This window comes from Sturnira hondurensis, unplaced genomic scaffold (assembly GCF_014824575.4).
Source record: "Sturnira hondurensis isolate 20B ecotype Veracruz unplaced genomic scaffold, ASM1482457v3 Scaffold0018728, whole genome shotgun sequence".
Lineage (NCBI taxonomy): Eukaryota > Metazoa > Chordata > Mammalia > Chiroptera > Phyllostomidae > Sturnira > Sturnira hondurensis.
The window spans coordinates 5,403,950-5,419,344 of record NW_028091359.1 but is presented as its reverse complement, the minus strand read 5'-3'; the positions used below and the strand labels follow the sequence as shown (position 1 = coordinate 5,419,344).

Below are 15,395 nucleotides of genomic sequence, written 5' to 3'. Positions count from 1 at the left end.
ACATGATCAGATGACCATGTTAGAAAAATCACTCTGGTGGCAAAGTACTATGAAAACTGATAAACAGAATTCTCATTTAAAACGGAGTCAGGAGAAAGACATTTCATGCAGGAGTCACTCAACACACACTAATAACCCCAACAGGAAGAGACGTACCTTGTATCTCCATTACTATAATATCTCAGAAGGATGAAGAAAATATTCCTCCTTGCTCACTAACAGTTTGTCCAATGACAGACGGCCATAACCCAGCCAATGAAAAGTCACTTTACTTCAAACTCTCAGTTTCCTCCAATGGACTCTTATTTCACAACAGCACCTCCCCAGGCCATATAGAAGCATTCCTCCCCTTTGTTTCTCTGGACTTGCTTGCAGTTTGCCAGTAGAGTACAGGTACCCAATTGCAATTTTTCACTGTTCCCAATTAAGCCTGTGTGCTGGTTTAATATCAACAGTACCTATGAAAGTCAGGTACATAAATTTGACATAAACAGTAAAAATGCTTACTAGGCAACTGGATTTTTTAAAAAAACACCAATGTGATGATTTACTAGAACTACTCGATTTAAATAATTGACATCAGAATTTCCCAAATTCTGTTGAAAAAAAAGGAGCTTGAAAGGTAGGCTATACCATGTACTGGATAAAGACAGAAGTTGATATTGTATTACGGGGAAGAAAGGGTAAAGACAGAACATGATTAAGACGAACACAAACTTAATTCTTTCGTCTCTTAAACTTACCTTCAACTATTGTTTATCTTCAACTATTCAAGAACAAATAGAGGCTGAACATAACATATTTTATAATGTGTGGCCCATAAAAAAACAACTAGCTGATGCTTATCCACAAACACAGCTGTCAAATGATTAAAAGATTTTTTAAATAAAAGTGACCTAATAAATTTATTTCCATAAATAATTATGGTATCATAATTACTTACTTAGAACATTCTGGAATAAAAAAGCTCCCTAACAGAAACCTTTTTTCACTATTGTATACTCAATGTGCACTAGCCTTGTAAAACTCAAAATCTAATTTCTTGTTCTTTATCTAATATTAACTTGAATCTTAAATACTAAAGATAAAATATAGCCTCTAAAAGAAACTGCTAAGTTTCAACTGATTTGGAGAAAAAAGAATTCCAGGTAATTAAATCAGCTTCCAAAATATTTTATAACATTTGTTACCTTGCCCAGAATAGTGACAGAAAAGCAAACAGGATTCTGCAACAGTGTATTATAACTCTTTGAAATAAAATCTGGGTACCATCAGTAAAAATATTCCAGCTAACATTGATGATTCTGTGTAAATACAATGCAATATAACTCAACCTGTGTGCCCAGTCAGTGTGTCCCAAAGATTCCATTTTAATCCTACTATAAGTGGAAGAAATATGACAGACAAAATTTTGACACATTCTTTTATACACACTAGTTCTACCTTACAACTAATCAATATCAACTACACTAATGTTCCCCTTTTGGAACTACTGGTTTAGTATATTCCTTTCTAGGCCTACTCCCTTCTCCATTCAAAATATTACACACATAATCAATTCAGAATATACTAAAAGAGCAAAGATATTTATGGGGAAGGAGAGAAGCTAGAGAGCTAGTTAAGAACAGTCAAGAATCAGTGATGGAAGGTGGAAATAATTCAATGTTTAACAATGTTAGTAAAACTTTATGATAAAGATATAAAACAACAAATCAGGTCTCATGAGTGAAGTATGCTAAAATGAACTATCAACCAATATATACGGAGCATGATCTAAGTCTACAATAATTTATTGAAGTATATGAATATCATCTTGAATGTCTTAGCCGTATCTGTAGATTATATTGCATTTCCCTATCAACTAATGTATATAAAAGGAAAGGAAGTGTTTGATTACATGGGTTATGTGATTCACAGGATGGCAGAAATTTTGGATAAGAAAATAATTGTTACAACTGTAGAAGGTGACATTCCATTTCTTAAGCTGGGTGGAAGACACATGAGTGCTGGCTGCACTATTATTCTTTATACTTGATACATTTTAAAATATTATTTCATATGTAGTCAATATCTATAAAACAATGTTCAAATGAGAAAAAAATCTGAGCAAACAATTGTTGATGAAAGAGGTAAGATGTTTTCATGTGTCCAATCCACTTTTGTTCATTACTTTTAAAAATAAAATAGAGGTCATAAAAATGTAAGTAGGTAGAAAAATTATATAATTTCTCCTTAATTTTCCTGGAGCAAATTAGCAATAAAGGTTTACTGGTGATAGTATGTACACGTGCAACGTCAAACTACTTGAAGGCAACTTTCTACCTCTAAAGTTTTCCCCAAAGCCAAAAATCCATCACAAATATTTCCTTAACCACATAGAAAGTATTGACACTTCTCTACTCATAATCTCAGAAATAAATTACAGAAGTAAATTCCTAAGGAGAACTGTTCATAATGTATTTTTGTGTATTTGTAGGCTTAACACTGATGCATCTTACTACTTACTTAGGTTTATAATACTCAGTTTATGATGGGCAGCAGCATTTTAATGATGTGTGTCAATCCTAATTTGATTGAAAGGGCAATAAAGTACACTGGTAAAGAAAGAGCACAGAGTCTGGAGCCAGAGTTCCTGAACAAAACTCAGCTCTTTCACTTGCTGGCTAAATAATCTTGGGCAAGTTATTTAACATACCTGTGTTTCATTTTCTCAACTGTAAGACAGAAATAACAGTACATATACTTCATTGGGTGTTGAAACTGATTAAAACGTGTATAACAGGGCTGACATATAACAGGTGTAATGTAAGAGTGAGCAGTAAGCAGTACCAGTATGGTACTACTGGTATTGCTACTATTAATAGTACTGCACTGTCTTCCCAAACACATTGAAAATATCTTTAGAAATTTGAATTATTGACTAAAATTAGATACTATTTAAAAATAGACATTTAATCTGAAGGCTAATTAACAGCAAGTTTAAAACCCTGAAGTGAATTGGTGATTAATAAATCTACATAAGCACTCTATCAAGAACAATCTGAGAGCAGTTTCCCTTAGTGCAACTATCAATTTCTTCCCTTACACAAGGGGGCAGTGATAACAAGAAAAGAATGGGACTCTGCAACACCTCTTCCTACAGACAGTAGGGGGTGGCAGTACATATGGCTTACAGTCAGAACAAAACAGGAAGATCCAATAGAACTGCTCTTTATTCTCCTCTGGCCCTCTCCTCTCTGCTCTAGCTCCAACATAGCCTCTACGTGAGGGATAGATCTCTTGAAGACACCAAAACCCAAAATTAACCCTCAAGAAAAATCCACTTTTGTCTTTGAAGTAAATGATTCCTCAATGACTGAATCTGGATCCAGGAAGAAGCCAATCAGTATAAATTTTTGGATTATCTGGCAAATTACTGACTGTTCTTAACAGAAGAACATACAGGCAAGTAATTCGATTTATCTACAAGAATTATAACATAAAACACTAGAGTCTATCAATAATTAACTCTATCCTAATGAACACATTCAGATATTTCTGCTTGTTTCATAGTATATAGACATTCATTGAATGTATACATATAAGTTATATATTAAATAGCTTGTGTCTTTTGTTACTTCTGAAAGAATTGTTCTGACAATTCTTTCAAAACACAAATGTTCTTAAATATAAGTCACAATGTTTGCAGCATGTGGGTGATATATATCTACATATCTATAAGTATACAGATAGATATATCTGGAGGGAGAGATTGATTTAATAATCATTTTTGTGCTCACATTCTTAAGATGATCTACCTAGGAAATGCTGCAAGAAGCACTCCACTGACAGTATCCATGTTATTGCTTTTCATGCCACATTTACTGCATACAATGTTTTCCCCTATTTTGCCACAACACCAAGAACATGCACGAATATATCAATACTGTCATTCACTGTAATTAACCACTGCAATAGCTTTTGACTCCAACCCCTCAAAATGCCTGAAAATTTATCCCTTTTGTTCACCATATTGTTTTGTTTTCCTGATTCTAGATATTTTCACCTGTGTAAAAATGAAGAAAGGGATACACATGAAAAAAATTTCCCTTTGCCTAGTGATCTTCAACTCAGAATTGTGGTCAAGACATGGGGGGTTTTGTATGTTTTTTTTCTTTTCCAGAAAAGGAGCAGAGTGAAAGACACTGAAAACACCAAATCTTCACGTTAATTATCACTGTTTATGTTTTATGAAAATATTTTAAACATTCCACACCTGGGACAGAATACAAGATACAATTCTATCAGTGCTCTACATGCTGATGCCAAAACCTGGAATCATTTTAGCCCTATTTTTCTTTCCCATCTCACAACTAGACACAATTTGCTTTTTTTCCTCCTTTCACGTGGGTACTATCCTTATTTCAAAAATTGCATATCATAGCTCCTCTGGATTTCCTGTGATAAAATATCTAGCAATGAGCCTTATTAATCCTTTCTTATACTACGCCTCCTTCCCCGGGGGGAATAATTAATATCACTAATAACACTTCAATCATGAATTTCAACATCAGACAGGCCAACCCATCCTGTGCCTTACCTGGCACATCTCACAACTACTTTTATGCTGCATTCTGGAGGCACATTTTGCAACTCGTTCTGCACCACATTCCCTGCCACGTTTAGCAATCTGCCTCACATCTCCTCCAGGGTCCCCGTCATCAAGAGATTCTCTCAGTACCAAATTCCATGACACATTTGGTGACATCGAAGTGACCGACCCCAGCCCATCTGAAGCCAACCTCAGTGACACATTTGGAGCCAACCTTCCCCAAGCCTCGGACACCTGAGACACTTTGCTGCTCATTTCACTGTCTCCCTGCTCGCCCCCGCCCCTCTCCCTGGAGTCGAGGCATTGGAAGAGAATGTCCCTGTCACTTAAGCGACCTTTCCTTCTTCGCTCCCCTGGGTCTCTTACCTGCCGCTCTGAGGGGCCAGCTGCACCTCGGGGTCAAGTCCCAGTCCCCGGGGTCTTCTAGGAAGATCTCGGAGCCCGCCGGCGTCTCCCGCGATTCCCAGAGCACCTCGCTGCGCTCCGACGCCCGCGGTAGGTCGGCGCCTCGGCAAGGCGCGGCGGGGCCTCACGGACCGCAAACGCTGCCCGAAGCTGTCCTCCTGTCAGCGGCGCGGGTACAGGTTCTCGCCCCTCTGCAAGGCAGCGGCTGCAGCTGCGGCGGGCGCCTCGCTCCGCCTCGCGCTCAGCACAGCCGGGAGGTGAGCGCGAGGGGGATGGGAACGGGGGCGGGGCCGCCCGAAGAGAAGCAGAGGGCGGCGGCGGGAGGGCAACGCCGGCGGCCCCAGGCGAGGCGCTCTGGAGAGCTCACAGCGTCCTCCGCCGGGCAGGCAGCTCGCGTAAAGCGGCTGTGCCAGCGGGGCCCCGCCGGAGCAACTTGCCCAGCAACCCGCGCCCAACCGGCCGCTCGCTAGCGCCACCGCCGCGCCGGGGGCGTCGCACCCTCGGAAGCCGCCTGCAGCCCCGCCCCCTCCGGGCCGAGGTGGGGAGGGGCGCGAGCGCGGAGGGAGAGCGCGTGCGTGGGGGCGCGTGCGTGGTGGAGCGCGCGCACCCCCGCCCCCGCCCCCTCTCCCGCCACAGTTTGGGGGTGGGGAGTGACTGCGAGAGAGAGTGAAGACCGAACCCTTCTGAGCATGGAGGGGTCGGGCCCTGACTCCGCTCCTCTGTGCGGTCTAGGCATTTCTCGTTCCCTCAGGGAGTCTTCAACTGGTGGGGTCGATGGCATTTAGTGGGCAAAAGGGGAGGAAGCTCAATAGCAGACAAGGCCGTGGACAGTCGGCTCCGCCCCCAGGGGTGATGTCACTCTTGAGGTGCTGCTGCTGTCACGTGCGCCCACTTCTGGGCTTGTCCTGCTTTGATGGCCAGAACGTTCCTATAGATTTCCCCCACTCTGGTCATTTTACACACCTATCACTCCTGTTGTAATCAAGCCCTACAAATGTCCGTTACTCTTTACTTATGCTCAATTCTAATCTGTAGACGACTGTAAAAGGCCTCAGTTGACTATAGTGGAAATCAAAATAAAGAAAACCAGCGGGGTGGGGCGGAGGATGGCAACTGGAGACTGTTATCTACAACTGCTGAAAATCCACAGACTAGCTTGTGAGCCTAAAGTGTAATTGTGAAGCTGCGTCTGTCACTGCCAGGCTGCAGTGTGGTTTGGGGAGCTAGTTGGCAAAGCTTGGAAGTTACCACAGCAAGCCTTCCTTGAAGGTCATATTTCCCCCCTACTCTCCACCTAGATCTTCTTCCCCTTTACTCTTCCTTTTGCTTCCATCAGAAGATAGCAAGTCAACTGTGGAAGCTGGGCGAACATAAATTTTTTTCGTGTGCTGTAAGATGATGCGAAGCAATCACTATTACATCTTCTGCCTGACTAGTCTTTCCTTCTATAAACCTAGACGACCTTTCGTGGTCGCCCATTTTCTAAAGAGACACCATGATTGGAAATGGATGCACCAGGTTACTTCAGTCAAGGCACATACTACGTATGGTGTTATCTGGAGAGGTTGGTATGATTACAGTCCTTTGAATCTACTTCATGCAGGAGTTTCTTTGGCTTTTCAAAGGTAATATTAATTTCAGAATAATACAAGAAATTCAATATGGACGATTTCCAACAGTTTCTGCGGTGAGTGCTTGAAAAATTAGAGCTAGAGAAGCTTTGAAAACTACAGCTGAAATGGCAAGGTGAAGAAGTGATATATGGGACCTTTGGGTGGTAACTCCAAAAAGTTAGATGACTCCAGATAAAACCTATCTATCTATGGTGACAGCGGCAGAGCAGTGATTACTTACGGGGAAGTCTTCAGGGAGAGGACAGGAGCCCTCTAGGATGCTACAAATATTCACTATCTCGATCTAGTTATTGATTACAAGGGTTAATGTGTGTGCAAAACTATTTGTGTGCTTTACTGTATCTGTTTTTGTTTTTGTTTTCTTAATTGCACTACACAAAGAGACATACTACGGGTCATCATGACTGGATTTAGGAAACCTGGATTAGAATTTCAGTGTCACCCACCATTTAATACCAGCTTTGTGACCTTAAATCTGTCTCTGAGCTTGCCTTGCTTCATCTATCTAATGTGGTTGATGATACTTCAGAGGACAATTGTAAAGATTAAATGAAATTGGTTGAAAAATACTTAGCAAAGAGCCTAGTATATAATAAGTGCTCAGGAAACAGTAGCTATTATGTTACCCTTCTTGCACTCAAATTTACTCTATTTAATTCTCCTTAGGCCTTTTTTAGATGTATTTTAAAGATTACTTTGTATCTAAATCTTGCCTGTGAGTTTCACTGAGGCTAGGAACATTTTTTCCCTTAAGAATTAACAAAAAGCCATGGGGGGTGTAATCTGTTGATTTTCAAACTAATTCAGGTGGCAACATTTAGAAATTATGGCGCTCATTGTAGAACACCATGAAATACTGATAGATTTAACTCTGCCATATGGACTTGATACAGTTTTACTAGCACTAAATCTGACTATAGTATGTTCATGCAGACCACGTATAAAAAATACTGTATTTTTTTAAAAATAATGTCTGTGTTTTTCCTTTAAAATTAGTTTGTAACTTTTCACAGGGTGGAAATACCAAAAGTTGAATAACAATTCACAAGATGAAAACCTTTAAATCCATTTTTTCTTGAAATTAGAAAAAAAAACTGTTCAATTTTAGCAGCAGAGCTCTTTATTGGATTTTCCCACAGTCAGCTCTTAGAGCTGTGACCCACAGAGCTCCTTGCTCTGATGAAGTGAGTGACTCTGACTCACTACCCTCTTCGTACTTCGAAAGATCAATCTCCATTTCTTTTGTCTAGCCTTTCCGAAATCTCACGTTCACCCTGGACAGTCGCATTGCCCACTGCAATGAACTCAGTGCTTCCCTGTTTTGATCATCTAACAGGATTCTATTCAGCCAGTTCTCCAGGTAATTCTGCCGTTAAATCTTACAATTTGCTGCCACACTCTAACTCTCTGGAGGAAACAGTCTGTCCTTGACATGGTACTGGTGGGGTACAGTGGGAATGAAGAGCAACCTTGTAGAGAGAAGTCACCCCTGTTCTTAACTCCTCCCCTGATTTCCTTTTCTGTCATCAATACCTGAAATCCTGAGAATGCTATTTTTTTTTACCTATGAAATATCCATTCTAGTCCATATAGTACTTTATAATTTAAACTTGGAAACATGATGAATGCTATATAAGAACCTGCAAATAACTGTCCATGAAGTAGTCCAACTTTATCCTCCAAATTTTTCAGTGCTTTGCATGCCATTCAAAATGCCCTCTCTTGGTCTATCAACACTGCACAATCACTCACCTGTATATGTCTTCCCCTGGCACCTTTAAGTCTCTTAGGCAAATCATCAGGACTACATTTTCTGCCTTTCCCCTCAACTCTTTCCCTACTAAATAAAGAGCTATAACAACTACCATTGATTGACTGTCTACAGGCTTTAAATACTTTACTAAATGCTTTATTTATACTATTGGGTTGGCCAAAAAGTCCATTTAGTTTTTTCCATAAAATAAAAGATACATTTTTTTCATTTTCACCAATAACTTAATTGATCTGGATATTTTGAGTATGTCAGCTGTCTCAGTATTGGCTTCTAGTGGGTAGAGGTCAGAGGTGCTGCTAAACATCTTCCAAGGCATAAGACAACCCCACTGCAAAGAACTATTTGGCTCAAATGTCAATAGTACCCAGAAACTTCACAAACCATTTTTGACACATTCAATCACTCACAGTACCTTCTCCATACACTGCACAAATCTTTTTTTTGTATTTCAGTCATGTTTTTACCTTTCTTGAAATAATAAAGCACATTACACCAAAAATGTTGCATATTTCCTTCCATCTTTAATATTAAAATGGCTTCACAAAAATTCACCAATTTTGATAAGTTTTTTTTAATGTATGCTGATGTGACAGCTATATCAATACAATCTAATAAAGTTGTTTCAAATGAAGTTAAAGACAACTAAGCGCTACTAGAGCCATCATATGGAAAAAGTAAACAAACTTTCTGGCCAACCCAACATCTCATTTAATTCTCACAACATCTAATCAGGTAGGTATTATTCTCTTGATTTTCTAGATGAGGGTGAGAAAAGAGTCTCTGAGAGGTTAAAGGACCAGGTCAAGTTCACACTGAATGGCAGGCAGAGCCACAATCTGAACCCAAACATAAACTTTATACTTTATCAGTTATCCTCAAGATAATGCTGTATAAAATGTAAATGAGGACACAGGATTCATCTTTTTAAAAATGTGAACTATGCTTCACAATGACAATATTTCTGAAAAGTTGATGTAAAAGAAATTTTTCTGATTGCTAGTTTTTCATAATCGCATTTCCTTTTATCTTCAATTGGTGACTTCTAACTTGATGGCTTCAACATTTTCTCCACCAACTCTCATCTCAGCCTTTTGATGAATATTTAATAATTTCTAGACTAACACTTAAAAAGCATTTCTACATAGAGGACCTGAAATTCTTCTAGTAAATCTGTTTTTTTTTGGTAAGGGAAAAAATTCACATATAGTGGGAATAAGCAATACTCCACATGTTTTTACACTGACATTTATAAATGCTTGACAAGTTTTGTGGCCACTGTATGTATATAACTACGACATATTTAATTAATTTGAGAGAAATCTTGTCTATTGGGGAAACAAAATGCTTAAAATATTTAAATATTAATATAACACTATAGAATTCGGTGTTAACATGAGTGAAGCAGTAAGTTCTGTAATAATTCATGAGAGAAGTTTGATGAGGATGGCATGGAACTGCTTCTCAAGGAAAGTAAAATAGGAAAAATATTTAGCGGGACAGAAGAAAGGACTAGTCCAGGACAGGCCCCGGAGAATCAACAAACATTCAGAGCAGTAATAAACGTAACAACCCTTAGGACAAAGAATGACCTAAGTCTTTCTTAACAAAGGCAAGGATCGGTGTGAACTACATATAGACAGGTTGCTAGTCTTAAAAAAAATAAAAATAAAAACAGACCAATGAGCAACAGTGTGGTTGCATAGAAGAGTATTTATTATTTAGATTTAAAAAGCATCAGTAAGAGGCTAGAAAGGGTGGCCAGGACTACACTGCGGGGGGTCCTGCCCAGGAAAGGAGATGCCAGGACAGTGTCTAGAACATTCTTCTAAAACACAGGAGGGAGGGCCCTGGCCAGGTAATTCAGGTGGTTAGAGCATTGTCCCAATAACTCAAGGTTGTATGTTCAGTCTCTGGTCAGGGCATATACAAGACTCGATCAATGGCCCTGGCTGGTGTGGCTCAGTGTATTTAGTTCCCTGGCTTTCAAACTAAAGGGTTGCCTGTTCAATTCCCAGTCAGGGCACATAACTGAGTTGTGGGCTAGGTCCCCAGTAGTGGGTATGTGAGAGGCAACCAAATGATGTTTCTCTCCTTCTCTTCCTCCCTCCCTTCTCTGACTAAAAATAAAACAAAATCTTTTTTAAAAAAAGAATCAGTCAATGAATGCACAAGTAAAAGCTCATGATATGAGCTAATGGGAGGTCACCCAAGTGGAAATAGGAGTAGACAGATGGACTATAGGTGAAAAGTGGAAGGAAATGAATACTCAAAGAGAGGGAATATAGCACACGTGTGAAGAGAAAGAACCCTGGACCAAGACTTACTGCATTCAAGTCCCAATTCAACCATTTAGTAAACATGTGACCTCAAGCAAGTTACTCTACATTTCCAGATCTCAGGTTATGTATCTTCAAATTGGGGATTAAAAACTATACACCCTTATAGGATTGATATGAGGATTAAGTTAACACATGCAGAAGTACCTGGCCCCCAGCAGGTGTTTTGTAGACTATCACCATTCAATGTAACAGGCCTATGCCTAGGCATTTTGCATAGTTTGTATTATTTAATTTAATCTAATACTCATAAAAACTTTACAGCACTGGATTTATCCCCATTTTATGAGAGGAAAACACAAGCTCAAAATAACTTGCCAGTTCCCACAGTAAGACATCCAAAATATTGCTAGTCTAGAATTTTTGAATAGAAAATGAAGAGGATGATTTTTACTACAATTAATAGAGCATACTACCTGTCCTAAGAATCAATGTATCAAAATAAGGGGAGGTGATATCCTTAAAATATAGAAATTGGGAGTCCAAGAGTCAAACATTAGGATCACTGCCAGGAGAAGGCGGGCATGCTCTGGCCTTTGGACCTGTCCAGTCCTGTAGTGAGCATATACTCATTACAGCTGGATACATCCAGCCACCATAGCTGAATATCATTAAACAATTAAATCATACAACCTACTCAGATTCCTGCTTACTATGTCTAGATATGCAATATCTTAAGTTCCATAAAGACAGGGAATGTCTCTTCCTAGTTCATGGCTACATCTCAGTAAGTTTATAGTAAGTACTTTAGTAAGTACATCTATAGTAAGTACTTTTACATACTATATCTGGTATATATAGTTTATTTTATACCCATTCCTACACAATTTCTTAATACATTCCTGGTAACATATACTAACATTGTTTATGAAAAAAATCAAATGTACTGCATACTACATTTTCCCTGGAGAGCTGAAAAATAGTACTCAATTCCTAATTGCAACTCCCCTTTCAGATATGATCTTTGATAAAGTATTTGTAACATGTATTGTCTTTTCTAATTTTGTCAGCTTATACCTATGTGACCAAGCTAGAGTCACTGCTTTGTAATGGGTTGGCCAAAAAGTTAGTTTGGTTTTTTTTTTTCCATAAGATGGGTGTAGGAGCACTTAGTTGTCTTTAACTTCATTTGAAACAATTTTGTTAGATTGTATTATGATAGCTGTCATACCAGCATGCATTTTAAAAAGCTTATCAAAACTGGTGAATTTTAGTGTAGCCATTTTAATGTTGAAAATGGAAAAAATATGCAACATTTTGGCATGTTATGTTTTATTTATTTCAAGAAAGGTAAATACATAATCGAAACGTAAAAAAAAAAAACCCACCAATTTGTGCAGTATATGGAGAACGTGCTGTAACTGATCTAATGTGTCAAAACTGGCTTGTGAAGTTTTGTGCTGGAGATTTCTTGCCAGACGATGCTCCCCAGTCAGGTAGACTAGTTGAAGTTGACAGTGCTCAAATCGAGACATTAGTTGAGAACAATCAATGCTATACCACACGAGAGATAGTCAACATACTCAAAATATCCAAATCAATAAAGTTATTGGTGAAAGTGAAAAGAATGTGTCTCATTTTACAGGAAAAAAACATATGGACTTTTTGGCCAACCCAATATATAGCTAACAACTCCATCTTTGCTCAGATGGCTGTATTAAGCTTAGGAAACCTATGCTTCTTATTAATAATATCAGCATTTTTAATTTGCCACATCTACTCATATTTACAAATACTGGGAGAAGTGTAATAAACTAATCAAATTATTGCATAAACAAATTTCAAAAAATGGTGATGCTGCTGAAAATAAACTCTTGACTATGTAAAGCTTAAAATGTTCATTCATTAGCAAATGCATGAATGTCACAATTCACTGTATTAAAAAAATAGCTGAGGAATGACATTGTGTAAGAAAGTTTAAGTTGATCTAAAGTTGAAACCGTAAACATGGATGCACAGCTATTTAGCCCTCATTATTGAGTTTTCTGCCCCCGATGCAACGTGCTGAAGAAATCTCCGTGCCATCGTCATCAAGGGTGTTTATTGTGCCTATATACAGAGGTGAGCCCACCAGTCTGCCGCTAAGATGATATGAAGTTTAAGTTGATTTTCAAATAGGAGTTTTTATTGACCCTGCCCTATCCCCTCACTCAGAGCACCTAAATAATTACAAGGTAGCAATAAATATTAGGAGGGGCCATCAGCAGAGAAGGGGAAATGGCTGGCCATTACTGAAAATGACTGCATAATCATGGTGCAGCACGAAAGCCCTCATCAATTAGCCACGAGTGAAAGTGAAGGTAAAAATATAGCACAGATGTGTAAATTGCCTTTGTTTTCTTTCATATGATGAAATGCACTTCATTTCTTTTTAGCAAAAAGAGGATTGAGACAAGAAATGATTTTTTAGTATGAGGGAATTATAGCTTTGTTGATGTGAAATGTAGAGAGGTTTTAATTATTAAGAAGAGATGGGAGGAACCAAAGGAAGGGGAAATGCAGTTTTAAACTGGACCTTCAACCACACGTCGGAAGCCCAGTGAACAATTTCTGTGGGCCATTCAGCCCGGCCTAACATACAGTGTCAAAGGAGCAAAAGAAAGTCAAGAATCAGAATTCAGTAGAGTGAAAGGAAAGGAGTGTTTTAGCGTTATGTTACCAACCTAACTGTAATGAAACTTCGTTTGTATGGAACTTGGCTCTCTGGCAATCTCATCTATTTGAAGCACAGCAAAGAATCAAGAAAGCAAGGAGATGGGAAAAAGAGACCACCACAGTCCGTGCCCTGAAGATCCTGCCTAGACCCCCTAAACAGTTGCCGAAGCCCTTTCTCAGAGCCTATTATTTTTCACTTGGATTCTATTTTAAAGGGCTGGCAATCTGCTTTCCAAACTCATAAAAAATTGAAAGCAGTAAACTAGAAGAGGGAGAAGAAACTATCACACCCAGGCATGCAGCGAGAAGTGAAAGCTGAAAGTCTGTAAGCCAGGTAGAAATGAAAAAAGGGCATAAAAATTGACTTAATGATAAAAAGCACAGCAATTTTGTGCCTTGAGCAGTGGGGAAAACAGCCCTACCTGCTTCTATAGGCGTTGGGGAAGAAATGTTAAAAACCAATTTCTACATTAGCCCTGAGTAATCAAGAAAATTAAATTACATTCAGTATAAAGACATTCCCTGAATTATGCAGTATTTGACTTCATGCAGATAGTTCCATAAAGCACATAGTATCTACAGACAATAGAATTGTGAAGGTGTGTACACATGGACACCATGAAGTAAGCATGTAAGGCCAGAGATGCAGGTACAAGGAAATAATGACCTCCCCATGTGATAGCATTTGTACCCATACAGATTTGCACTGCATCAACTTGCTATGACACTGCTATTTGTTTATTCCTCATTCTATTGCTTTCTACTTTTGTCCCTAAAAGTAGCTAAGTGATAGGAAGCATTTGCCGGATGAGTCTGTAAGAGCAAGTAATTAAAACTTTAAACAAGTGTGGAAGTATTTTTCCAGTTTACCCTAACTGTGTGTTATCTAAGATCTTTCAGGGAATATCTGTATTATGAATAAAAGAAATACTAGAGAAATATATTTTAAGGAGTAATCCAAAATAGAACAAAGATTTATGCATAAAGATATTCATCACAGTAGTATTTATAAAATTTACAAAATTTAGTTAAAAATGAAAGCAATCTAATTTACCAACCTTAGGAATGATTATATAAATTGCATCACATAAATATTTGATAGGCAATTATGCAACCATAAAACCTATATTTTCATTAGTCAGAAAATTTGGCACAATATTAAGTTAAAAAATAGGATACAGACTTGTATATGCAGCATAATCTCAAGATATATAGCAAGAAGATAGGATGAAAAGATCTCAGTAATAGCCACAAACATTTTTTAAGACCTAGGAACAAACTGTATGTCCAATACCCACATAAAGAAAACTATATCTATTTACTGAGAAAAAATAAAAAAACTGAATAAATGAAAATGGCATGCTGGGAAAATATCCAAAGAAACCCAAAACACTGATTCGAAAGAATGTATGCATTCCTATGTTCAGGGTAGTGTTATTTTTAATAGCTAAGATTTGGAAGCAGCCCAAGTGCCTACCAGTAGATGAGTGGATAGAAAAGCTATGGTACATTTACGCAATGGAATATACTACTCAGCTGTAAAAGAGAGGGAAATGTTACCCTTTGCAACAGCATGGATGGACCTGGAGAGTATTGTGCTCAGTGAAAGAAGCTAGTCAGAGAAAGATAAGTACCATATGATTTCACTTACACATGGAATCTAATGAACAAAATAAACTAACAAAAGAGAAAAAGATTCACAGATACAGAGAGCAGACCGACAGCTCTCAAAGGAGAAGCATTGGGGACTTGGGTGAAAAAGGTGAAAAGATTAAACAACAAAAACAACTCACAGACACAGAGAACAGTATGGCGATTACCATAGGGAGAGGGGGAGGGGCTTGGGGGGTGGTAGTTGAAGGTAAAGAGGGATGAATGGGGATGAAGGACACTTGACTTGGGATGGTGAACACACAGTACAATACACAGATGATGTATGATAGAATTGTACACCAATGTCATCCCAATAAATTCAGTAAATTAAAATACAGAAAAAAATA

The 15,395-nt window shown here is 38.5% G+C and overlaps 1 protein-coding gene across 3 annotated transcripts in view; it reads right to left on the bottom strand.

Annotated features, from left to right (window-relative positions):
- TANC2 (tetratricopeptide repeat, ankyrin repeat and coiled-coil containing 2) overlaps positions 1-5,441 on the bottom strand; it is a 321,540-nt gene extending 316,099 nt beyond the window's left edge. For all 3 annotated transcript variants that reach the window (XM_037070369.1, XM_037070370.1, XM_037070371.1), the window contains exon 1: positions 4,958-5,441. The gene's annotated coding sequence lies outside the window, so the exon portion shown is untranslated. The remainder of the gene's footprint in view (positions 1-4,957) is intronic.
- Positions 5,442-15,395: the final 9,954 nt, after the last annotated feature.